We start from the raw sequence: 22,460 nt of genomic DNA on the forward strand, positions 1-22,460 counted from the left end.
CCCAGCATTGCGTCTACCATTGAGTCCAGCACTGTGCCCAGCATTGCGAATAGCATTGAGCCCAGCATTGCATCTCGCTTTGTGCCCAGCATTGAGCCCAGCATTGAGCCCAGCATTGAGCCCAGCAGTGAGCCCAGCATTGTGACTCGCATTGCACCCAGCATTGAACCCAGCATTGCGACGAGCATTGAGTCCTGCATTGCGTCTGGCAATGAGCCCAGCATTGCATCTAGCATTGAGCCCAGCATTGTGTCTAGCAATGAGGCCAGCATTGCGTCTAGCATTGACTCCAGCATTTTACCCAGCATTACATCCAATGTCGAGGCCGGCTTTGCGCCCATCAATGAGCACAGCATTGCGCGCAGCATTGCACCCAGCATTGCGTTGAGCATTACGCCCATCATTGGGCCAAGAATTGCACCCAGCTTGGATCTAACATTGAGCCCAGCATTGCATCTAGCATTGAGCACAGCATTAATTTCAGCATTGAGCATAGCATTGAGCCCAGCATTGATTCTAGCATTGAGCCCAGCTTTGCATCTAGCATTCACACAAGCATTGTGTCTAGCACTGAACCCAGCATTGGCCCAGCGTTGCCTCTAGCAATGAGCCCAGCATTGCATCTATCATTGAGCCCAGCATTGCCTCTCGCATTGCGCCCATCGTTGAGCCTAGCATTCAGCCCAGCATTGAGCTGAGCATTATGTCTAACATTGAGCCCTGCATTGAGACCAGCATTGAGCTGAGCATTGTGTCTTGCACTGAGCCCAGCTTTGTCTCTCGCATTGAGCCCAGCATTGAGCCCGACTTTGCGCCCATCAATGAGCACAGCATTGCGCGCAGCATTGCACCCAGCATTGCGTTGAGCATTGTGCCCATCTTTGGGCCAAGAAGTGCACCCTGCATTGCGTCTAACATTGAGCCCAGCATTGGTCTGGCATGGAGCCCAGCATTGATTTCAGCATTGAGCCCAGCATTGTGTCTAGTATTGAGCACAGCATTAATTTCAGCACTGAGCATAGCATTGAGCCCAGCATTGATTCTAGCATTGAGCCCAGCATTGCATCTAGCATTCACACGAGCATTGTGTCCAGCACTGAACCCAGCATTGGCCCAGCGTTGCCTCCAGCAATGAGCCCAGCATTGCATCTATCATTGAGCCCAGCATTGCCTCTCGCATTGCGCCCATCATTGAGCTTAGCATTCAGCCCAGCATTGAGCTGAGCATTGTGTCTTGCATTGAGCCCAGCTTTGTCTCTCGCATTGAGCCCAGCATTGAGTCCGGCTTTGCGCCCATCAATGAGCACAGCATTGCGCGCAGCATTGCACCCAGCATTGCGTTGAGCATTGTGCCCATCTTTGGGCCAAGAAGTGCACCCAGCATTGCGTCTAACATTGAGCCCAGCATTTCGTCTAGCATGGAGCCCAGCATTGATTTCAACATTGAGCCCAGCATTGTCTCTAGCATTGAGCCCAGCATTGTGTCTAGCATTGACTCCAGCATTTTGCCCAGCATTGCATCTAGCATTCAGCCTTGCATTGTGTCTAGCACTGCGCCCCGCATTGGCCCAGCGTTGCATCTAGCATTGAGCCCAGCATTGCATCTGTCATTGAGCCCAGCATTGCCTCTTGCATTGCGCACATCATTGAGCCTAGCATTCAGCCCAGCATTGACCCGAGCATTATGTCTCGCATTGAGCCCTGCATTGTGACCAGCATTGAGCTGAGCATTGTGTCTAGCATTGAGCCCAGCATTGCCTCTTGCATTGAGCACAGCATTGAGACCAGCATTGCGTCTGGCATTGAGCCCAGCATTGCGTCCAGTATTGCGCCTAGCAATGAACCCAGCATTGCATCTAGCATTGAGCCCAGCATTGCATCTCGCATTGATCCAAGCATTGAGCCCAGCATTGCGTCTACCATTGAGCCCAGTATTGAGCCCAGCATTGCGAATAGCATTGAGCCCAGCATTGCATCTCGCTTTGTGCCCAGCATTGAGCCCAGCATTGAGCCCAGCAGTGAGCCCAGCATTGTGACTTGCATTGTGCCCAGCATTGAACCCAGCATTGCGACGAGCATTGAGTCCAGCATTGCATCTAGCATTGAGCCCAGCATTGCATCTAGCATTGAGCCCAGCATTGTGTCTAGCATTGAGCCCAGCATTGCGTCTAGCATTGACTCCAGCATTTTACCCAGCATTGCATCCAGTGTCGAGGCCGGCTTTGCGCCCATCAATGAGCACAGCATTGCACGCAGCATTGCACCCAGCATTGCATTGAGCATTGCGCCCATCATTGGGCCAAGAATTGCACCCAGCATTGCATCGAACATTGAGCCCAGCATTGCATCTAGCATTGAGCACAGCATTAATTTCAGCATTGAGCATAGCATTGAGCCCATCATTGATTCTAGCATTGAGCCCAGCATTGCATCTAGCATTCACACGAGCATTGTGTCTAGCACTGAACCCAGCATTGGCCCAGCGTTGCGTCAAGCAATGAGCCCAGCATTGCATCTATCATTGAGCCCAGCATTGCCTCTCACATTGTGCCCATCATTGAGCCTAGCATTCAGCCCAGCATTGAGCTGAGCATTATGTCTAACATTGAGCCCTGCATTGAGACCAGCATTGAGCTGAGCATTGTGTCTTGCATTGAGCCCAGCTTTGTCACTCGTATTGAGCCCAGCATAGAGCCCGGCTTTGCGCCCATCAATGAGCACAGCATTACGCGCAGCATTGCACCCAGCATTGCGTTGAGCATTGTGCCCATCTTTGGGCCAAGAAGTGCACCCAGCATTGCGTCTAACATTGAGCCCAGCATTTCGTCTAGCATGGAGCCCAGCATTGATTTCAACATTGAGCCCAGCATTGTCTCTAGCATTGAGCCCAGCATTGTGTCTAGCATTGACTCCAGCATTTTGCCCAGCATTGCATCTAGCATTCAGCCTTGCATTGTGTCTAGCACTGCGCCCCGCATTGGCCCAGCGTTGCATCTAGCATTGAGCCCAGCATTGCATCTGTCATTGAGCCCAGCATTGCCTCTTGCATTGCGCACATCATTGAGCCTAGCATTCAGCCCAGCATTGACCCGAGCATTATGTCTCGCATTGAGCCCTGCATTGAGACCAGCATTGAGCTGAGCATTGTGTCTAGCATTGAGCCCAGCATTGCCTCTTGCATTGAGCACAGCATTGAGACCAGCATTGCGTCTGGCATTGAGCCCAGCATTGCGTCCAGTATTGCGCCTAGCAATGAACCCAGCATTGCATCTAGCATTGAGCCCAGCATTGCATCTCGCATTGATCCAAGCATTGAGCCCAGCATTGCGTCTACCATTGAGCCCAGTATTGAGCCCAGCATTGCGAATAGCATTGAGCCCAGCATTGCATCTTGCTTTGTGCCCAGCATTGAGCCCAGCATTGAGCCCAGCAGTGAGCCCAGCATTGTGACTTGCATTGTGCCCAGCATTGAACCCAGCATTGCGACGAGCATTGAGTCCAGCATTGCATCTAGCATTGAGCCCAGCATTGCATCTAGCATTGAGCCCAGCATTGTGTCTAGCATTGAGCCCAGCATTGCATCTAGCATTGACTCCAGCATTTTACCCAGCATTGCATCCAGTGTCGAGGCCGGCTTTGCGCCCATCAATGAGCACAGCATTGCACGCAGCATTGCACCCAGCATTGCATTGAGCATTGCGCCCATCATTGGGCCAAGAATTGCACCCAGCATTGCATCGAACATTGAGCCCAGCATTGCATCTAGCATTGAGCACAGCATTAATTTCAGCATTGAGCATAGCATTGAGCCCATCATTGATTCTAGCATTGAGCCCAGCATTGCATCTAGCATTCACACGAGCATTGTGTCTAGCACTGAACCCAGCATTGGCCCAGCGTTGCGTCAAGCAATGAGCCCAGCATTGCATCTATCATTGAGCCCAGCATTGCCTCTCACATTGTGCCCATCATTGAGCCTAGCATTCAGCCCAGCATTGAGCTGAGCATTATGTCTAACATTGAGCCCTGCATTGAGACCAGCATTGAGCTGAGCATTGTGTCTTGCATTGAGCCCAGCTTTGTCTCTCGTATTGAGCCCAGCATAGAGCCCGGCTTTGCGCCCATCAATGAGCACAGCATTACGCGCAGCATTGCACCCAGCATTGCGTTGAGCATTGTGCCCATCTTTGGGCCAAGAAGTGCACCCAGCATTGCGTCTAACATTGAGCCCAGCATTGCGTCTAGCATGGAGCCCAGCATTGATTTCAGCATTGAGCCCAGCATTGAGCCCAGCATTGTGTCTAGCATTGACTCCAGCATTTTGCCCAGCATTGCATCTAGCATTCAGCCTTGCATTGTGTCTAGCACTGAGCCCCGCATTGGCCCAGCGTTGCGTCTAGCATGGAGCTCAGCATTGCATCTCTCATTGAGCCCAGCATTGCCTCTTGCATTGCGCCCATCATTGAGCCTAGCATTCAGCCCAGCATTGAGCGGAGCATTATGTCTCGCATTGAGCCCTGCATTGAGATCAGCATTGAGCTGAGCATTGTGTCAGGCATTGAGCCCAGCTTTGTCTCTCACATTGAGCCCAGCATTGAGACAAGCATTGCATCTAGCATTGCGCCCAGCATTGAGCCCAGCATTAACCTGAGCATTGTGTCTAGCCTTGAGCCCAGCATTGCCTCTCACATTGAGCACAGCATTGAGACCAGCATTGCGTCTTGCACTGAGCCCAGCATTGTGTCCAGTATTGCGCCTAGCACTAAGCCTAGCATTGAACCCAGCATTGCATCTAGCATTGAGCCCAGCATTGCATCTCGCATTGATCCAAGCATTGAGCCCAGCATTGCGTCTACCATTGAGCCCAGCATTGCGAATAGCATTGAGCCCAGCATTGCATCTCGCTTTGTGCCCAGCATTGAGCCCAGCATTGTCTCTAGCATTGAGCCCTGCATTGAGAGCAGCATTGAGCTGAGCATTGTGTCTTGCATTGAGCCCAGGTTTGTCTCTCGCATTGAGCCCAGCATTGAGCCCAGCATTGCGTCTAGCATTGACTCCAGCATTGAGCCTGGCTTTGCGCCCATCAATGAGCACAGCATTGAGCACAGCATTGCACCCAGCATTGCGTTGAGCATTGTGCCCATCTTTGGGCCAAGAAGTGCACCCAGCATTGCGTCTAACATTGAGCCCAGCATTGCGTCTAGCATGAAGCCCAGCATTGATTTCCACATTGAGCCCAGCATTGTTTCTAGCATTGAGCCCAGCATTGAGCCCAGCATTGTGTCTAGCATTGACTCCAGCATTTTGCCCAGCATTGCATCTAGCATTCAGCCTTGCATTGTGTCTAGCACTGAGCCCCGCATTGGCCCAGCGTTGCGTCTAACATTGAGCCCAGCATTGCATCTATCATTGAGCCCAGCATTGCCTCTTGCATTGCCCCCATCATTGAGCCCAGCATTCAGCCCAGCAATCAGCTGAGCATTATGTCTAGCATTGAGCCCTGCATTGAGACCAGCATTGAGCTGAGCATTGTGTCAGGCATTGAGCCCAGCGTTGTCTCTCACATTGAGCCCAGCATTGAGCCCAGCATTGCATCTAGCATTGAGCCCAGCATTGAGCCCAGCATTAACCTGAGCATTGTGTCTAGCCTTGAGCCCAGCATTGCCTCTCACATTGAGCACAGCATTGAGACCAGCATTGCGTCTGGCATTGAGCCCAGCATTGCGTCCAGTATTGCACCTAGCACTAAGCCTAGCATTGATCCCACCATTGCATCTACTATTGAGCCCAGCATTGCATCGCGCATTGATCCAAGCATTGAGCCCAGCATTGTGTCTAACATTGAGCCCAGCATTGCGCCCAGCATTGCGAATAGCATTGAGCCCAGCATTGCATCTCGCTTTGTGCCCAGCATTGTGCCCAGCATTGCCAGTAGCATTGAGCCCAGCATTGCATCTCGTTTTGTGCCCAGCATTGAGCCCAGCATTGTGTCTTGCATTGAGCCCAGCATTGCGCCCAGCACTGCACACAGCATTGAGCCCAGCATTGCACCGAGAATTGCATTTAGCATTGAGCCCAGCATTGCACCTAGCATTGCATCTACCATTGAGCCCAGCATTAAGCCCAGCATTGCGTCTGGCATTGAACCCAGCATAGCACGCAGTATTGCATCTTGCACTAAGCCTAGCATTGAACGCAGCATTGCATCTCGCATTGATCCAAGCATTGAGCCCAGCATTGAGCCCAGCATTGCCCCCAGCATTGCGTCTAGCATTGCGTATAGCATTGAGCCCAGCATTGCGTCTCGCTTTGTGCCCAGCATTGAGCCTAACATTGAGCCTAGCAATGCGTCTAGCATTGAGCCCAGCATTGCATCCAGCACTGAGCCCAGCATTGCGCCTTGCATTGAGCCTGCATTGAGCCTAGCATTGCGCCCAGCATTGCATCAAGCATTGCGCCCAGCACTGCGCCCAGCATTGAGCCCAGCATTGCACCGAGAATTGCATCTAGCATTGAGCCCAGCATTGCACCTAGCATTGCATCTACCAGTGAGCCCAGCATTAAGCCCAGCATTGCATCTGGCATTGAACCCAGCATTGCACCTAGCATTGTGTCTACCATTGAGCCCAGCATTAAGCCCAGCATTGCGTCTGGCATTGAACCCAGCATTGCACCTAGCATTGCGTCTACCATTGAGCCCAGCATTGATCCCAGCATTGCGTCTAGCATTGAACCAAGCACTGAGCCCAGCAATGCATCTAGCATTGAGCGCAGAATTGCATCCAGCATTCAGCCCAGCATTGTGTCTCGCATTGAGCCCCGCATTGCGCCCAGTGTTGCATCTAGTACTGAGCCCAGCATTCAGTCGAACATTGAGCCCAGTATGGAGCCCAGCATTGCGTCTAGCATACCGCCAACCTTGAGCCTAGCATTTCGTCTAGCTTTAAGCTATGGAGCTCAGCATGGCGCCCAGTATTGCGTCTAGCATTGCGTATAGCATTGAGCCCAGCATTGCGTCTCGCTTTGTGCCCAGCATTGAGCCTAACATTGAGCCTAGCAATGCGTCTAGCATTGAGCCCAGCATTGCATCCAGCACTGAGCCCAGCATTGCGCCTTGCATTGAGCCTGCATTGAGCCTAGCATTGCGCCCAGCATTGCATCAAGCATTGCGCCCAGCACTGCGCCCAGCATTGAGCCCAGCATTGCACCGAGAATTGCATCTAGCATTGAGCCCAGCATTGCACCTAGCATTGCATCTACCAGTGAGCCCAGCATTGAGCCCAGCATTAAGCCCAGCATTGCATCTGGCATTGAACCCAGCATTGCACCTAGCATTGTGTCTACCATTGAGCCCAGCATTAAGCCCAGCATTGCGTCTGGTATTGAACCCAGCATTGCACCTAGCATTGCGTCTACCATTGAGCCCAGCATTGATCCCAGCATTGCGTCTAGCATTGAACCAAGCACTGAGCCCAGCAATGCATCTAGCATTGAGCGCAGAATTGCATCCAGCATTCAGCCCAGCATTGCGTCTCGCATTGAGCCCCGCATTGCGCCCAGTGTTGCATCTAGTACTGAGCCCAGCATTCAGTCGAACATTGAGCCCAGTATGGAGCCCAGCATTGCGTCTAGCATACCGCCAACCTTGAGCCTAGCATTTCGTCTAGCTTTAAGCTATGGAGCTCAGCATGGCGCCCAGTATTGCGTCTAGCATTGCGTATAGCATTGAGCCCAGCATTGCGTCTCGCTTTGTGCCCAGCATTGAGCCTAACATTGAGCCTAGCAATGCGTCTAGCATTGAGCCCAGCATTGCATCCAGCACTGAGCCCAGCATTGCGCCTTGCATTGAGCCTGCATTGAGCCTAGCATTGCGCCCAGCATTGCATCAAGCATTGCGCCCAGCACTGCGCCCAGCATTGAGCCCAGCATTGCACCGAGAATTGCATCTAGCATTGAGCCCAGCATTGCACCTAGCATTGCATCTACCAGTGAGCCCAGCATTAAGCCCAGCATTGCATCTGGCATTGAACCCAGCATTGCACCTAGCATTGTGTCTACCATTGAGCCCAGCATTAAGCCCAGCATTGCGTCTGGTATTGAACCCAGCATTGCACCTAGCATTGCGTCTACCATTGAGCCCAGCATTGATCCCAGCATTGCGTCTAGCATTGAACCAAGCACTGAGCCCAGCAATGCATCTAGCATTGAGCGCAGAATTGCATCCAGCATTCAGCCCAGCATTGCGTCTCGCATTGAGCCCCGCATTGCGCCCAGTGTTGCATCTAGTACTGAGCCCAGCATTCAGTCGAACATTGAGCCCAGTATGGAGCCCAGCATTGCGTCTAGCATACCGCCAACCTTGAGCCTAGCATTTCGTCTAGCTTTAAGCTATGGAGCTCAGCATGGCGCCCAGTATTGAGACCAGCATTGCACCTGGCATTAAGCCGAGCATTGTGTCTAGCATTGAGCCCAGCATTGAGCCCAGCATTGTGCCTTGCATTGCATCAAGCATTGCACCCAGTACTGCACCCAGCATTGAGCCCAGCATTGCACCGAGAATTGCATCTAGCATTGAGCCCAGCATTGCACCTAGCATTGCGTCTACCATTGAGCCCAGCACTGAGCCCAGCAATGTGTCTAGCATTGAGTGCAGAATTGCGTCTAGCATTCAGCCCAGCATTCAGCCCAGCATTGTGTCTCGCATTGAGCCCCGCATTGCGCCCAGCATTGCATCTAGTACTGAGCCCAGCATTCAGTCGAACATTGAGCCCAGTATGGAGCCCAGCATTGCGTCTAGCATAGCGCCAACATTGAGCCTAGCATTTCATCTAGCTTTAAGCTATGGAGCTCAGCATGGCACCCAGCATTGCTCTCAGCATTGCACTTGGCATTGAGCCGAGCATTGAGCCCAGCATTGAGCCCAGCATTGAGCCCAGCATTACGTCTAGCATTGAGCCCAACATTGAGCCCAGCATTGAACCCAGCATTGTGATGAGCATTGAGTCCAGCATTGCACCCAGCTTTGTGTCTAGCATTCAGCCCAGCATTGCATCTAGCATTGAGCCCAGCATTGCTTCTCGCATTGCTCCCAGCATTGCACCCAGTGCTGCGACCAGCATTGAGCCCAGCATTGAGACTAGCATTGCGCCCAGCATTGAGCCCAGCATTGCGCCCATTATTGCCACAGATTGGAAGATCTCCGCCATTATTTGCATATTTAAGTTTGGTTTGAAATTCCTCACGTCGGTACCTTTACCAAAATGTTGGATAATACAAATAGTGGTTCCTCAAAATCTCACGTCAATTATTTCTTAAAAACTAATTTAGGAGGCATTTTAGCACTTAATCCTTCAGTCTTGCACTGAACATGTTTACCAATCTTTGTTCCTTAAGGCTCCTTATCATAAAGGTAAAAAAGTCCTTTACTGCTAAACCTCAAGGTCAGATACATGTTGGCAAATGGGCTGTGTCTTTGCAACTCTTATCTTATTGGCAAGAATCTCTAAATTATCTATGTTAAGGTGATGCTGTTATTTGGTTCTTTGTCCTGCAAGATGATGCAAATTAATACGTATTGATGAATATGTCATCTATGACTCCAGAGGTTCATGAATTTATAGAAATCTAAAGTGGGGCAGGCCATTCTGATGGTGGGATTAGTTATGAAGACTGGCATCTGTTAGCATGATGGGTGCATCTCACCTCTTCATCCAATAGTTACTGCCACTTCCAAACTGTGGCAAGCACCGTTCATATCTGAGGCTGTGGGGGGGGAAATAAGCAGCCTTGTGTTTTCTCTGACAGCACAAGACATGATGCTCACATTCTCCATCGCAGAGGGATAGAATTCTGAATGAGCCCAGCTGGAAAACTCAAGAATATGTGGTTTTGAAACCACTGCTGAACCAATTGAACTGTTCCAACAATTACTCATACAGGTGGGACCTGTACAAAAAGGACGGGTTGCATTTAAACTGAAGGGGCACTCGGGAGGGTTTAAACTAGTATGGCAGGGGGGTGGAAACCAGAGCAATAGGTCAGCAGGTGAAGTAGATGACTGGGAACTAGTGAATATAGCAGGTAGGACTAAGGAAGAGCACGCAGGGAGAAATTACTGAACACAGTGTGACTGGGAGTCTGAAATGCATTTGTTTCAATGTGAAAAGTATAACAGGCAAGGCAGATGAGATTAGAGCTTGGATTAGTACTTGGGACTATGATGTTATTGCTATTACAGAGACTTGGTTGAAGGATGTACAGGATTGGCAGATAAACGTTCCAGGATTTAGATGTTTCAGGCAGGATAGAGAGGGATATAGAAGAGGTGGGGGAGTTGCACTGCTGGTTAAGGAGAATATCACAGCTGTAGGACAGGAGGTCACCTCAGAGGGCTCATGCAGCGAGGCAATATGGGAAGAGCTCCAGAATAGGAAGGGTGCGGTCACATGTTGGGGATTTACTATAGGCCAATTGCTGGTGGGAGATTGAGGAACAGTTATATAGGTAGATTTTGGAAAGATGTAAAAGCAATAGGGTTATTGTGGTGGGTGATTTTAACTTTCCCTATACTGACTGGGAATCACTTAGTGCTAGGGGTTTGGATGGTACAGAATTTGTAAGGTGCATCGAGGAGAGCTTCCTAAGACAATATGTAGATAGTCCAACACGGGAAGGGGCAATACTGGACCTGGTATTAGGGAATGAACCCGGCCAGGTGGTCAAAGTTTCAGTAAAGGAGCATTTCGGGAAAACTGACCATAATTCAGTAAGTTTCAAGGCACTGGTGGATAAGGATAACAGGAGTCCTTGGGTTACAGTGTTTAATTGGGAAAAGGCTAATTATAACAATATTAGGCAGGAACTGAGGAATTTAGACTGGAGGCAGATGTTTGAGGGTAAATCAACAACTTTCAAACGTCAGTTGATAAGAGTACAGGACCGGCATGTTCCTGCTAGGATGAAGGATAAGCATGGCAAGTTTCAGGAACCTTGGATAACGAAGGATATTGTGAGATTAGTCAAAAAGTAAAGGGAAGAATGCGTAAGGGCTAGAAGGCTGGGAACAGATGAAGCCTGTGGAGAATATAAAGAAAGTAGGAAGAAACTTAACCAAGGAGTCAGGAGGGCTAAAAGGGGTCATGAAAAGTCACTGGCAACCAGGATTAAGGAAAATCCCAAGGCCTTTTATACATATGTAAAAAGCAAGAGGGTAGCCAGGGAAAGGGTAGGCCAACTCAGGGACAGAGGTGGGAATCTGTGTGTGGAGCCAGAAGAAATAGGAGAGATACTAAATGAATACTTCTCATCAGTATTCACCAAAGAGAAGGACTTTGTGGTCGATTTGTCTAGGGAAGGGTGTGTAGATAGCCTGGATCATGTTGAGATCAAAAAGGAGGAGGTGTCGGGCGTCTTGAAGAATATTAAGGTGGATAAGTCTCCAGGGCCAAATGGGATCTACCCCAGAGTACTGAGGGAGGCAAGGGAGGAGATTGCTGGGGCCTTGACAGAAATCTTTGTATCCTCACTGACTACAGGTGAGGTCCCAGAGGACTGGAGAATGGCCAATGTTGTTCCATTGTTTAAGAAGGGTGGCAGGGATAATCCAGGAAATTACAGGCCGGTGAGCTTACGTCAGTGGTAGGGAAATTATTGGAGAAGATTCTTCATGACAGGATTAATTACCATTTGGAAGCAAATGGGCGTATTAGTGAGAGGCAGCATGGTTTTGTGAAGAGGAGGTCACGTATCACTGACTTGATCAAATTTTTTGATGAAGTGACAAAGATGATGGACGATGGAAGGGCAGTGGATGTTATCTACATGGATTTCAGTAAGGCCTTTGACAAGGTCCCTCATGGCAGACTGGTACAGAAGGTAAAGCTGCACGGGATCAGAGGTGAGCTGGCAAGATGGATACAGAATTGACTTGGTAATAGAAAACAGAGGGTAGCAGTGGAAGGGTGCTTTTCTGAATGGAGAGCTGTGACTAGTGGTGTTCCGCAGGGATCAGTGCTGGGACCTTTGCTGTTTGTAGTATACGTAAATGATTCGAAGGAAAATGTAACTGGGCTAATTAGTAAGTTTGCAGACGACACTAAGGTTGGAGGAGTTGCAGATAGTGAAGAGCATTGTCAAAGGATACAATGGGATATAGATCGGTTGGAGACTTGGGCGGAGAAATGGCAGATGGAGTTTAATCCGGACAAATGCGAGGTAATGCATTTTGGAAGGTCAAATACAGGTAGGAATTATACAGTAAATGGCAGGACTCTTAAGTGCATCGACGGGCAGAGAGAACTGGGTGTACAGGACCACAGGTCACTGAAAGTGGCAACGCAGGTGGATAAGGTAGTCAGGAAGGCATATGGCATGCTTGCCTTCATCAGCAGGGGTATTAAGTATAAAAGCTGGGAAGCCATGCTGTAGCTGTATAGAACCTTATTAGGCCACACTTGGAATATTGCATGCAATTCTGGTCGCCACATTACTAGAAGGATATGGAGGCATTGGAAAGGGTGCAGGGGAGGTTTACCAGGATGCTGCCTGGTCTGGAGGTTATTAGCTATGAGGAGAGGTTGGAGAAACTCGGATTGTTCTCACTAGAGCGACGGAGATTGAGGGGCGAGTTGTTAGCAGTTTACAAAATTATGAGTGGCATGGACAGAATAGATAGTGAGCAGCTTTTTTCCCAGGATGGAAGAATCAATTACTAGGGGACATAGATTTAAGGTGAGAGGAGAAAACTATAGAGGAGATGTGCGGGGCAAGTTTTTTACACAGAGGGTAGTGAGTGTCTGGAATTCGCTGCCAGAGGAGGTGGTGGAAGCAGGTATGATAGTGGTGTTTAAGAGGCAGCTTGACAAATACATGAATAGGATGGGAATAGAGGGATACGGACCCCGGAAGTGCAAAATGTTTTAGTTTGACAGACAATATGATCGGCGCAGGCTTGGAGGGCCGAAGGGCCTGTTCCTGTGCTGTATTTTTCTATGTTCTTTGTTCTTAATAGTCTCCAGGAGAACAGTAGCAATCAAAATACAAACAAGGAAGCCCCTTTTTTATCCCATCAAGCTTATTCCAACCCCAGATAGACTTTCTGGGAGGAATGTTACATAGCTATATCAAAAGTAAAAACTCAAAACTCTCAAATAGTAACACAAACTTTCTACCCAAACATCTCTCTTCATCTGCACTGTTTAGAGAATGATTGTATTGCTGGTCATTTTCTTGCTCATTAAGCTTATCGGGCAGAATCTTCCCAAATTTGCACTGTGTGGTAGCAGGTGGGTAAAACAATGTTTTACATGTCGGCCGTGATGGTGGATTTTCATGCTGTATCGTCCTGAACCCACCTCATTATTAATGCACTCCTAGGAAATACACTGTTTCCATGGCGTGTGGGCTCTCATTCGCCCACCCGGCATCACCCCACTGCATCACGCCGGGTGCCATGTTTAAAGTCCAGCCACACGCACACATCTCGGTGCTTCCAGACCACCACTGCTGCACGGAAGACATAGCCCTGACATTGAAGAAGACTGCAGCCGCCAGGTTCAGCGACGTGTCACTCGAGCGCCTTTTGGATGCTGTGGAGGCCCACTGGGATGTCCTTTATCCCCTCTCTGGCCACAGGGTGGGTGGCAACAGCACTAACTGGGCTTGGGAGGCAGTGGCAGTGGTGGGCAGTGCCAACACTCTGTAAATGAGGACAGCCACCTAGTGCCGCAAGAGGATGATTGATCTCCTCCGTTCCACCAGGGTAATTCACTCTTCTCATCACTCTCAACTCACACACTCACAAACCCATCACATATCCACGAGGCCCTCACTCACTACCAGTTCAAGGGACATCACCAATCACTCTCTCAAACACCGTCATTGCCCTCATCCCATCCATGGGGCTACTCACCACCCACACAGGCCAGGCATACTTATCATCTGGCCTGGCAGGTGTCCTGCTTACACTCTTTCCATGTCTATCCATGCAGGACAAGGTGGCACACAACAAGAAAGGGAACAAGAGAGAGGTCTCAGACCGGTGGCGGAATGCCCAAAATCCAGGTCCTCACGGACTTTGTAAACAGCCATCCAGCTGGCCGGCAGGGATCTGGACTGTTCCTGCGCTGACGGTGAGTTCAGCGCTGGTCTACCAAGTGACGATTAAGCAGTGCAACATCCATCAGGCAACCATGCTGTGAGGGATGTGTCCTCTTTCACAGGACAAAGCATCAGATGCTTCTAAAATTTCATGGCTGCGTCTCTACGATATGAACCTGATCAAAGAGCACAAGCAAGCTGCCCTCGGCCAGACAGGAGTCAGACATTCTCAGAGGCTATGTGAAGATCTATGGAGTGTCCTCACTGCATGTTATCATCATCCTCCTGTGATTGAGTGACTATTAGGGCCTCCGCTGCATCTCCATGACAGGAGCATTCTGACAGAGGGTATTGGTGCTGCCAGAAGCCAGACTGGAGTCAAACACTCACAAATACGATGTGAGGAACTATGGGGTTACCTCACTATATGTCGTCACCATCCTCAACAAATCTGGCAGCTATGAGGGCCTCCCAGTGCACCTGCCTCATCTCAACTGTGCGAGGGCCTCATTCCCGTCATCGTCGCCACTGAAGAAATCCTCAGCCTCATCCCCATCAGTGTCCTCCCCATAGGTGGAGACATGCAGCTCCCCAATCTCCTCCTCAGACAGCTCATCTCCACATTGCAGTGCCAAGTTGTAAAGTGCACAGCAGACAACAACGATGCATGACACAATCTGTGAACTGTATTGCAGGGTTCCACCAGACTGGTCCAGGCACTGGAACCTCATCTTCAGCATCCCGATGGTCTGCTCCACCAAGTTGTGAGCTGCAGCATGAGCCTCATTATACCATCGCTCTGCTGAAGTCTGAGGCCACCACACGGGTGTCATCAGCCACGGCCTCTGTGGGTAGCCCTTTCCCCGAGAAGTCATCCCTGTAGCTTCTGTGGACCCTGGAAGACTGCAGGGATCTGCAAGCGACTGAAGATGTAGGAGTCGTGAACACTCCCTGGAAACTGTGCACACACCTGCAGGATGCGTTTCTGGTGGTCGCACACCAGCTGCACATTCAGCGGATGGAAGCCCTTGTGGTTGATGTAGTCCACCGAGTGTTGTGATGGTGATCTGAGCACCACATGAATTCAGTCAATCACACCCTGCACCTGTGGGAAACCTAAGATCTGGGTGAATCCAATGGCCCTTGCATCCTGGCTGTCCTGGTCCCGTGTGAAATGCACAAAGTTGTGTGTCCTTGAGAAGATGGCATCCGTGACCTCATGGATGCATTTGTGGGTGGAGGCTTGTGAAATCCTCAGGGGTCACCTGTGGAGCCCTGAAAGGAGCCACTGGCATAGAAATTGAGCACCATGGTCACTTTCACAGCCATTGGCAGTGGATGCCCTCCATGTTCCCTTGGCGCCAAATGCTGCAGTAGCTGGCAGATGTGACGACCCAGTCCCCTACACATGCGCAGTTTCGATGACACTGGTTCTCGGCCGTCTGCAGGAATGAAAGGTGGTGTCTATAGACCCTGGATGTTACTAGGTGCCATCGCTGAGCGATGGCTTGCTGTGGCTCTTGGGCCGCGTGTGCAGGAGACCCAATTGTCCCTTATTCCTAAGGTTGCTGCTCCTGCCTCTGCGCAGCCAACAGCCTCAGTCACTCTCTCCTCCATCTTCTTTGCATTCTGTAGGCTATCAGGTGTACATCTAGTTCACCAGACTCCATGGTGTTGATGTACTTCTCCTGCAGGATGAAACAGAGAGACACCTGGTTAGCCTGGCCTGTGCACTATATTCAACAGCAGGGCTGCCCTTGCCCACTCCACCCCCCTCACAAGTCACCTTACCGGCAAGGCTGTACTTGCCCCCCTGCTCCCCCTCACCTTCAAAGGTCACCTCCGAGGCAGGGCAGCACTTAACCCTGACCCCCCACCCCCAGCACCCCTGAAGCCTGCAAATCAACAGGCGACCCTGGCGAGCTCTGTGCACTCACCTCAGTTCCTCAAAGTGCAGGTTGCCAAGTGCATACTTCTTATGTGCTGTTGTGAAACACATCAGTGTGCTTTCCCACCGACGTGGATGGATGATCCAGCGGGGGTGCAAAGGCCTGGCGGGCTGGCCTGATAATGATATGCTGATGTATTACAATCAGGTTCCCAACGACTGATGGCGAGAAACGTGGCCCACCACCTGCGGGTGAGTGGATAATCACAACCTGCCTTCCCACAACCATGAAACTGATCACGACATATTGTCCGCTCATACCACCTATCACGCCAGCTGCCAATGGGCATGGAAAATTCCGCCCATGTTGTCAGTTGATAGTAACCAGCCTATCTCAAAATTGTTCGTTCAAATTTGAAGAGACAACTAAAGCGGGGAAACAAAGAGTTTCTTTTACGCCACAAGGTTATGACGACCTGGAATGCTCAGCCAGAAAGGGTAGTACAAGCAGATTCAATGGCAACACTCTAAAGGGAATTTGATATATTTGAACAGGAGAAATCTGCAGGGATTATGGGAAAAAGTGAGGGAGTGGAACTAATTGGATAGCTCTTTCTAAGAGCCACATGGGTATAATGGACTGACTAGCCTCCCACCGTTCTGGAAGATTCCATGGTTCAAAAGAAACTTTATTCAGATCATATATCAACTGAAATTCCCTCTGGTGGATGCAAAAGATCCCATTGAACTTTTCAATTTGTGCTTAAATTGGCTTCACAAAACAGCTTTCAGTACATTGCGATGGTGACTATCTTTGAAAAAGACACCATTGGCTGTGAGGTGCTTTGAGACATCCTGAGGTTGTCAAAGGTGCAATTATTTCTTTTCAATGTAAGCACAACATTCTATTTTAGACATGAATAAAAATTCTTCCAAAACATTGGACTATTTATCCATATTCAACATTGCTCTGATCAAAAGTGGACAAATTGCAATAGTGTTTATTAAAATGAAAAATGTCTTTTGCTTTGTTAAAGTTTTATCAGTCTTAATGATAAATTTCTGCAACAGTCTACCACTGCATACTGAAAGTCAGACAGTGAGTATTTTATTGCTGGAAATCAAATTAGGATGAAGGTTAATGAGCAGGAAGAATTTGAAATTTCACCATTAATAGATAAGGTTGCGGAAAGAAAACTGGTGATAATGAATTTTGGAGAATAGATTAGCTTAATGGGCAATGCAAATTCAAAAGCAACTATCATCATCAGTTCTTTTAAGTTAGCTCAAAAACTAACTTTTAAAACAAAAATCATCAGCTCAAAACTTCTGATTAGAGTCCCCTGTGTCCGACACTGATCAGACAGAAAACTATCCACATGCCTATATACTTTGAAAAGGTCTGACTTCCAATGAAGGATCCTGCAGGACCCAATCAATGCAGGAATCCTCACAGAGAGCCTCATAGAGAATCTGCACAGAAGCCATGCCCCCTTTTTACAATGCTGTCTGCCGTATTCTGGTAAGTGATTTAAAGCTTGTCAGTGGCCTAGTGAATGAGTGTATGAGTGAATGGTGAGCATTTAGCTGTGTAAGTGGGTAGATGGGTGAGGTAAGTGTGTAATGGAGTTGGAGCTGGGTGGAGTGGCAACTGGGTAGAGTGGTAGCTTGGTACAGTGGCAGGTGAGTTGATTGATAGCAAGTAGGTTGATAGTGGGGGATGTGCATCGGTCAGTCGGGGGTACACGGGCAGTGGGAGTGGTAGTCAGCGGGTCAAGTGGGGAAGTCGGGGGTGGGGGGGACAGTGTGAGTGATTGGCAGTGGTGGGATCAGTTGTAAAGTTACACTGGAGTTACACCAGTATTTTGCTGCCTAATATTTCCTGGGTAACTATCTAGCTAAGTAAGTCAAAACTGTCCAAAGCCTTTGACTCTAACTCAGAGTCAGAGGCTTTCTCAGAAGGCCCTAGGGAGCAAAGGAATTACCTGTTGGAAGTTTAAATTTCCCAGGCAATTCCCAGAGTCAGAGTGTTGGGACTTCTGAGGGGCCCTGTAGCGCGCCTTGGGTGGTACGCCCAATCTCCGACACTCCAGGTATTGGAAGATCTGGACCTTCAGAAAAGGAAAGAAAATCTAATTATTTTTCAAATGGATAAATGTTTCAACTGAGATCGAAAGGAAATGTTTCTTGGTTAGGGGAGTTAGATGTTCTCCACAAAATGGATGCAGATTACTCAATAGCGCAATTTGGAGAATCTTCAACATGGTGATAGCCTTCGTGTGTCACACAGCTGGCTGACCAAAAGGACAGTTGCTTGAGCAGACTGTTCAATGCTAAGCTGTTTGCTAATTGGCTAATAAGTTGAGAAATTGTACAGAATCATGCTTGTGGGTGTGTTAAGATCATTATTGAGAACAGGATAACATTTTCAGGATGCACATATTTATGTTTATCTGCTGAGAAGATTTAACTTACAATCCATTCTGACTATTCATACTTCTTGGGAATTCTGCTGTAACTCACCTCCTGACACTCCAAAGCCTGTCCACCATCTAAAAGGCACAAGTCAGGAGTGTGATGGAATATTCCCCACTTGCCTGGATGAGTGCAGCTCCCACAACACTCAAGAATATCGATACAGTTTAGGATAAAGCTGATCACTTGATCAAAGTCCCATCATCACCTGAAACATTCGCTCCCTCCACCACCGATGCACAGTGGCAGCAGTGTGTGCCCTCTACAAGAAGCAGTGCAGCAACTCACCAAGGCTTCTTCAACAGCACCTTCCAAACCTGCAACCTTTAAGGGCAATGGCAGCAGATGCAAGTTCCCCTCCAAGCCACACACCATTCAGACTTGGAAATATATCATCGTTCCTTCACTGTCGCTGGGTCAAAATCCTGGAACTCCCTTCCTAACAGCACTGTGGGTGTACCTGCACCACATGGACTGCAGCGGTTCAAGAAGGCAGCTCACCACCACCTTCTCAAGGGCAACTAGGTATGTTGAATAAATCAAAAACAAAAAAACTGCGAATGCTGGAAATCCAAAACAAAAACAGAATTACCTGGAAAAACTCAGCTGGTCTGGCAGCATCGGCGGAGAAGAAAAGAGTTGACGTTTCGAGTCCTCATGACCCTTCGACAGAACTTGAGTTCGAGTCCAAGAAAGAGTTGAAATATAAGCTGGTTTAAGGTGTGTGTGTGGGGGGCGGAGAGATAGAGAGACAGAGAGGTGGAGGGGGGGGGGTTGTGGTTGTAGGGACAAACAAGCAGTGATAGAAGCAGATCATCAAAAGATGTCAATGACAATAGTACAATAGAACACATAGGTGTTAAAGTTAAAGTTGGTGATATTATCTAAACGAATGTGCTAATTAAGAATGGATGGTAGGGCACTCAAGGTATAGCTCTAGTGGGGTTTTTTTTAATTTTTTTTTAATAGAAATAGGTGGGAAAAGGAAAATCTTTATAATTTATTGGAAAAAAAAAGGAAGGGGGAAACAGAAAGTGGGTGGGGATGGGGGAGGGAGCTCACGACCTAAAGTTGCTGAATTCAGTATTCAGTCCGGAAGGCTGTAAAGTCCCTAGTCAGAAGATGAGGTGTTGTTCCTCCAGTTTGCGTTGGGCTTCACTGGAACAATGCAGCAAGCCAAGGACAGACATGTGGGCAAGAGAGCAGGGTGGAGTGTTAAAATGGCAAGCGACAGGGAGGTTTGGGTCATTCTTGCGGACAGACCGCAGGTGTTCTGCAAAGCGGTCGCCCAGTTTACGTTTGGTCTCTCCAATGTAGAGGAGACCACATTGGGAGCAACGAATGCAGTAGACTAAGTTGGGGGAAATGCAATTGAAATGCTGCTTCACTTGAAAGGAGCGTTTGGGTCCTTGGACGGTGAGGAGAGAGGAAGAGAAGGGGCAGGTGTTGCATCTTTTGCGTGGGCATGGGGTGGTGCCATAGGAGGGGGTTGAGGAGTAGGGGGTGATGGAGGAGTGGACCAGGGTGTCCCGGAGGGAGCGATCCCTACAGAATGCCGATAAGGGGGGTGAAGGGAAGATGTGTTTGGTGGTGGCATCATGCTGGAGTTGGCGGAAATGGCGGAGGATGATCCTTTGAATGTGGAGGCTAGTGGGGTGATAAGTGAGGACAAGGGGGACCCTATCATGTTTCTGGGAGGGAGGAGAAGGCGTGAGGGCGGATGCGCAGGAGATGGGCCGGACACAGTTGAGGGCCCTGTCAACGACCGTGGGTGGAAAACCTCGGTTAAGGAAGAAGGAGGACATGTCAGAGGAACTGTTTTTGAAGGTAGCATCATCGGAACAGATGCGACGGAGGCGAAGGAACTGAGAGAATGGGATGGAGTCCTTACAGGAAGCGGGGTGTGAGGAGCTGTAGTCGAGATAGCTGTGGGAGTCGGTGGGTTTGTAATGGATATTGGTGGACAGTCTATCACCAGAGATTGAGACAGAGAGGTCAAGGAAGGGAAGGGAAGTGTCAGAGATGGACCACGTGAAAATGATGGAGGGGTGGAGATTGGAAGCAAAATTAATAAATTTTTCCAAGTCCCGACGAGAGCATGAAGCGGTACCGAAGTAATCATCGATGTACCGGAGAAAGAGTTGTGGAAGGGGGCCGGAGTAGGACTGCAACAAGGAATGTTCCACATATGCCATAAAGAGACAGGCATAGCTGGGGCCCATGCGGGTACCCATAGCCACACCTTTTATTTGGAGGAAGTGAGAGGAGTTGAAGGAGAAATTGTTCAGCGTGAGAACAAGTTCAGCCAGACGGAGGAGAGTAGTGGTGGATGGGGATTGTTTGGGCCTCTGTTCGAGGAAGAAGCTAAGGGCCCTCAGACCATCCTGGTGGGGGATGGAGGTGTAGAGGGATTGGACGTCCATGGTGAAGAGGAAGCGTTTGGGGCCAGGGAACTGGAAATTGTTGATGTGACGGAAGGTGTCAGAGGAATCACGGATGTAGGTGGGAAGGGACTGGACAAGGGGAGAGAGAAGGGAGTCAAGATAACGAGAAATGAGTTCTGTGGGGCAGGAGCAAGCTGAGACGATCGGTCTACCGGGGCAGTTCTGTTTGTGGATTTTGGGTAGGAGATAGAAGCGGGCCGTCCAAGGTTGGGCGACTATCAGGTTGGAAGCTGTGGGAGGGAGATCCCCAGAGGAGATGAGGTCAGTGACAGTCCTGGAAACAATGGCTTGATGTTCAGTGGTGGGGTCATGGTCCAGGGAGAGGTAGGAGGAAGTGTCTGCGAGTTGACGCTCAGCCTCCGCGAGGTAGAGGTCAGTGCGCCAGACAACAACAGCACCACCCTTGTCAGCGGGTTTGATGACAATGTCAGGGTTGGACCTGAGAGAATGGAGTGCAGTAAGTTCAGCGAGAGACAGGTTAGAATGGGTGAGAGGAGCAGAGAAATTGAGACGACTAATGTCGCGCCGACAGTTCTCAATGAAAAGATCGAGAGAAGGTAAGAATCCAGAGGGAGGGGTCCAGGTGGAGGGAGAATATTGGAGATGGGTAAAAGGATCCGTTGAACTGGGAGAGGACTCCTGCCCAAAGAAGTGAGCCCGGAGACGAAGACGGCGGAAGAAGAGTTCAGTATCATGCCGAGCCCGAAATTCATTGAGGTGAGGGCGTAAGGGTATGAAACTAAGTCCTTTGCTGAGCACTGAACGTTCAGCATCGGAGAAGTTCTGTTCCTCTCTGCGACAAGATTTCCGTATCTCTCTGTTGTCTTGCTCACCTTCCTTGCTTTCCATTTCCATCCTAGTGTTTGACAAGGTGTTTACTAAAACCCGCTTTCACAGCCATATCTCCTTTCTCAATGACTGTCTCCGTCTCCGACTTACCCCACGTGGATTTCAATTGAAATTCCACCCCTCATGTTTCGAACCCACCCAGGATTACAAGTATCTCCGGGACATAAAACGTTTCTCGGACCGCTGTTCCCGTCACATTCTGAAATCCACACTCAGTGCCATGCGCCGCCATATGAACACACTCGACCTCTCCCTCCAGCAGCACCGCCGTACCCTTTTTCAAAGCTGCGCGTGCCCCCAGTTTCATTTTATCCTTCGGCTCATCCGACGCCTCAACAAGAAACTTTTTCTCTTTCTCTCAAGTGCTAAGGAACGCAAGCTCCAACAACTCATCGACACTAACACCCATCTAGGACCCTCCACCCCTGCCTGTCCCTCCGTCCCCACCCTTTCTTCCAATCCCAACCCCAGCCGTGTATTCACTATACCCCCTGACCTTCCCCTCTCCGATGCTGAACGTTCAGTGCTCAGCAAAGGACTTAGTTTCATACCCTTACGCCCTCACCTCAATGAATTTCGGGCTCGGCATGATACTGAACTCTTCTTCCGCTGTCTTCGTCTCCGGGCTCACTTCTTTGGGCAGGAGTCCTCTCCCAGTTCAACGGATCCTTTTACCCATCTCCAATATTCTCCCTCCACCTGGACCC

Source organism: Carcharodon carcharias, chromosome 5 (genome assembly GCF_017639515.1).
Source record: "Carcharodon carcharias isolate sCarCar2 chromosome 5, sCarCar2.pri, whole genome shotgun sequence".
Taxonomy (NCBI): Eukaryota; Metazoa; Chordata; class Chondrichthyes; order Lamniformes; family Lamnidae; genus Carcharodon; species Carcharodon carcharias.